Below are 5,523 nucleotides of genomic sequence, written 5' to 3'. Positions count from 1 at the left end.
CAGATTGTAATAATTTATTAAATATTCTTGATACTTTATGCTGGAATTGAGGTTAATGGATTACCAGCATTGATACGGTCATCTAATGCAGGGACGTCAAACTCATTACGGAGTCATCACATGACATATCACAATTTTTCCCCCCTTTGCTAAATCGGCCATGGCTAGCACGTGACGCATCCAGGCCACCAATTTGACACCCCTGATCTAGTGCCATTTACTGGCTTTGACCATTTCCAAAGCATTTTGGCAGCTGAATGTGAGTTACGAATCATGTGCTGACAACTAAGGCAGAGAAAACTTTCCTTCACTTTGTACTTGCCATGGGCTCAGATGAGCAGGAAAATATAATAGCAACAGCACTTAGAATGATATATTACTCCATAGTACTTTACAGCCCTCTGAGTGGTTTACAGAGTCAGCATATTGCTCCCAACAATATGAGTCCTCATTTTTCCGACCTCAGAAGGATGGAAGGCTCAGTCAACCTTGAGCTGATCAAGATTGAACTCCTGCAATGCTACATTTTAACCACAGGGCCACCACAGCTCTTAAGACATTTGTATTTCCTCTGGTCGCACATTATAATAATCCTCTTCTTCTGTTGTGATGCAGAATACACGGTAAGAGTAATAGATTTAATCTTGAAAAGTAATATTCAACGTTTTGTCTATTCTGGTAAAAAAAAAATCCAGAGACAAGAAAATACTGGGAAAAAATAAATAATTGGTTGTGTCAAATAACAAATACAAAAATAGAATATACGCCAGAATTTTTTCTATTGGGTATTATGAGAGGTAACTATTCTAAAAATGTAAAATATTTAACCTTGCATATTACAACAGCTGCAAGGATTGTATTTGCACAGAACTGGAAAAATCCGCAAATACCTGAAGACAATGAGATTATCAAGAAAATATACAACTGTGCAGAGATGGACAGATTGACAATGGAACTTAATAATCGAAAAGAATCAGACTATTATGAAACCTGGACAAAATGGTACCAATGGACAAAAAAAAGAAACTTAAAAGAAGCATTGGAATAAAACATCAAGAAATCTAAAAGTAATTTGAAGACAATGTCGATAGGAATGTATATACGATGTAGATTCATCTGTAAATATGACTATGTACTTTTTTCTTAAAAAAAGGAAAAAATTAATAAATATATTTTTTTTAAAAAAAATCCCCATGGATTTTCACCAAATTCAAACATCCTGAATCCTTTCAAAACAATTCCAAATCATATGTTGTTAAGCACATGTTTAGGCTGTGATTATTTTCAATTATGCATTTTCAGAAGTTTTTGTAATGGCACTGAATGCTATGCAGTGCTATTGAAGCAGGTGGGGGTATAAAATACATGTAGCACAATGGTTAACTATTAGAACTGGTTGGGCTGAAAGATAGGGTAGAATCAGAGTTAGAGCATTGTTCCAAAACAGAGTTGGAACAATGCCTTTGAGATCAGCACAGCAATACAAAAATAGGCTTAGAAGTTGCATTCGTAGATGCAAGAGCAAAAGGACAAAGTAAACCAGGCATTCTACAAGATCATGACATAAGAGTATTATGAAATAACTCTTCAATAATTAGGTTAATGCAGTTCTAAAAGCACAACACTTCTTTTACTCAGTCTTGTACAGCAGTTTCAAAAAAAAAAGTATGGCTACTTAAATAGATGCTTTACTCACAAAGTACCTCAATTATTTTCAAAGAGTGTCTGGGCCATTATTCATCCCAAAAGCAGCTAGCTTTGGAAGAGACTGGGCTCACACAAAGTCAAATCAGGACTGTTTAATGCTTTGATTGTTAATAAGACATAATGACATCACACTGTGGGCCCAACAATTGAACCACATGATAGTTTAAGGTTCTGTGTGGATTTGCAAAGGCTAAGCAGAATTTATGAACATTTAGTGGCTACAGGGACCAAGTGATTTAGGTCTCTTAGCACAGCAACGCTGGGATGGGCCAATTATACCTACAGAAATGAGCCTAGCTTTTAAATTATGTTAATCTGAGAAAAGATAAGGGATGAGATTCGGCAGGTTCTCAGGGATTCTGGAAAACCAGTAGCAGAAATTTTGAGTAGTTTTGAAAACCGACTATTTAATTATTTCCTATTTTAAAAATAATTAAGGATCATACCAAGGTACTAGAGAAGAAAGGACAATAAAATAGTATTCAATAAATAGGGCATAAACTTACTATCCCCACTGCATCCCCCTCCCATGGGGGCAGGAGTCCATTACTGGTTTCCTTGCTCAGGTAAGATTCAAGTAGGTTCACTGGCTTTTCTCTATGTACTATCAAACTAAAACGATTCATTCCAACTTCTACAGCTCTCTTACACATTAGACAGCAAAAGAGATATACAAGCAGAAATGCAGTACAAATGGATTGTTTCATTTGCTGTTGCTGCACTTCTTGCAAGGGGACTGATTGATTGGAGCTTTAGAAGCAAACGAGGGGAGTGATTTTCCATGAATGAGTGTGAAAGCAGAGCTAGTGCAAGCATAAGTCTGACGTTCAGTGTGTGTCTAATTCTTGTATGAATGCTTTTGAGACAAAAATGCAAACATGTTATGGATATATGAATTTAAGGCAGTGATAGATTGAAGGTAAATCAAGAACTGCCAAGTGATCTCTTGGTTAGGGACAGCAGAGATTTCTACCTTTCGGTTTTTAATGGTGATAACAGTAATAAAATCGGGCTGTTAAATTGAAGGTAAGTGAATGGCTCTTTGTACGCTGAACTTGTACAGGTGTGTCCTGCCACCTATTTTTCATCTAACTCTTATTTTGTATCTTACACTTTAAATGTCAAAGAGAATTCTGCAAGCTTCAAGGTCATTATTAATAGCCATAATATCAGGATCTTCATCTTTGGATCCTTAAGTAAATAAGTTTTCCCATTAGCACTACTCAATGCTGTTAGAGATTTACTGGATTAGTCGGAATCATCATTTGGTGCAAAAGTATCCAACCTTGACAACTTTAAGACTTGTGGACTTCAAATCCAAGAATTCCCAGCCAGGATAGCTGGTGGGAATTGAGCCTAGTAAACACGGCTGCCTGGCTGGGAAATTTTAGGAACTGAAAGTCTGAAAGTCGCCAAGGTACTCCTGATTTAGAGCCGATATGAAATTAAAGTTGCTGGATTTCTCCCCCCATTCAATGTAAAGCCACAGCCTTTTCTTTCCAATGCATTATTAAAACTTCTACATTACCATTTGCCAGTCTGAGAAAACTGACACTTTCTAAATTCTTAATCCAGGTATCTTAAGTTGTAAAGTCAAATGATGAGCAAAGAGGGTGGGAAAAGAAACACCTTAACTTAAAAGGTAACTACAAATAAGGCTATTTATTAAAATGAACTATTGGACATAGCTCAACTCTGTGAATGGACATGACCTTACCTGATCCCCTTTTCCAGGGCAATGATGGCCAGCCTATTGCAGAGGTGCCACAGGTGACATATGGAGCCATATCTGCTGGTATGTGAGCCATTGCTCTAGCTCAGCTGCAATATGCCTGTGTGTAGCGGCCAACTGATTTTTAGCTCACACAGAGGCTCTGGCATGATGCTTTTGGCTTACAGGGAGCCTCCTGGGGGACAAGGGAGGGCGTTTTTACCCTCCCTGGGTCCAGGGAAGCCTTTGGAGCCTAGGGAGGGCGAAACACAAGCCTACTGGCTCATATTTCCCACCATAAGTTGGGAAACAGGCCATTTCTGGCCTCCAGAGGGCCCCTCTCTGAAGGGTGGAGGAAGCTGTTTTCTTCCTCCCTGGGCATTGAATTATGGGTGTAGGCACTCGTGCATGCGCGATAGCATGCGAGCATGCTCTTTCGGCACCCGAGGAAAAAAAGGTTTACCATCACTGATCTAGGGTTCAAAGCAATGGCATCCATGTAGTTACACTGGTTTGTAGCATATAATATTATCCTGTTGTGTGGGTGTGAGGAGGGTTGGGGCAGTGAAATCTATTTAATAATGAAAGACAATCTCGATCACATTAGCTTCCTGTCTTTTTTCTTCAGAGTTTTTGATATATAAATTGATTAGGTATTGATCAAGTCAGAGCTAGTTCTTAGTGGTTGCTTAGATCAGGGGTGTCAAGCTTGTGTTGTCACGGTAGCATCACCTGACTTATTGTGAATTTCTCCCCCTTTGCTAAACCGGGCGTGGGCATAGCCAGCACGTCCGACCTGCTGGCCATGAGTTTCACAGACTTGGCTTAGATAGATTTTTCTCCATGGTGACCGTTCCCTAATCTAGTCTCTTAGGCCTTTAAATAGTGTTCCCATTGTTTCTGTAACAGAGTTGCTGGTCATTCTCTTCTTTGTCCCTTTCTTTTCTTTTTACACAGCATCAGAGTCTTCTCTAAACAGGTAGAATAATTTGAGCCTCGTCATTTGTAGCTTGAGTCAGAATTCAGATTTGTTTGATGAACAAGGCTTGCTTATTTTCCCTCTATTTTTTCTTCATTGGGAACATGATAAGCAGCCCCATTTGGACAGAAAGGTCCAAAACAACAGTTCCCCTCACTCCTAACAAAGCCATGTAACTCCCCGCAAAGTCATTTTTTAAATAGGATAATAGGGTTGAAGGCTATTTTTAATCATACACTGGTTTCAAGGCTATTTGACTCCAAAAAGATTCTGGGAAACTTGCAATTTTTAAAATAATATTTACCTTTTTTTTTTAAAGGAACTTTTGCCACCCAAATAAAAACCCTGGAGGATGGATGGATGGGCAGATGAATGGATCTTAGAAGGAATGCTGTTCCCTCCATCAGGCAGAACTCCAGAGTCCCCTAAAATGATATTGTTTTATTGAAAATATCCAGGATGTGCCAATCCAGATCTTATTGAATAGGAAAAAAATTATAGGATATGGGTACTCTGGCAAATATCCAGACCTGTAAACTATGAGGGGCTTTATAGATAGATGACAATCAGCACCTTGAATTGCCCTCGAAAAGGCAATCAATACCGACTTCAATTCAAGGAATGGAGGACTCACATGAAAGTACCAAAGGCTACCCACAATTACTCATGCTGCCACATTTTGGACCAGCTACAGCTTCCAAGTGATGTTAAAGAACAAATGAGAGGTGACACATAAGTGATGGTGGATTTGTGTGAAGGCCACACCCACACCCACACCCACACACCTGCATGCTTAAACTCAAGCAAATTATGATAATGTTCTTCTTCCAATAGATGATGTAGTTCACTCTATGGAAACTCAGGTCAAATAAGACATTAACTTTATGGATGTTATTAATCACAGCTGGGTTTTTAAAGTTTTGATCTGACTCACAGCATACCTCTTCCTGCCTCCTAACCATTATTCATTTTAGAAGAAAGAAAGTGTTCACTGGTCACATGAAAAGAATTACTTAGCTTAATTATATAATAATAATAATAATAATAATAATAATAAGAAGAAGAAGAAGAAGAAGAAGAAGAAGAAGAAGAAGAACAACAACATATAAAATACATCATACAGTCC

The sequence above is a fragment of the Erythrolamprus reginae genome, chromosome 3, assembly GCF_031021105.1.
Source record: "Erythrolamprus reginae isolate rEryReg1 chromosome 3, rEryReg1.hap1, whole genome shotgun sequence".
Lineage (NCBI taxonomy): Eukaryota > Metazoa > Chordata > Lepidosauria > Squamata > Dipsadidae > Erythrolamprus > Erythrolamprus reginae.
Note: the sequence above shows the minus strand (reverse complement) of the source record.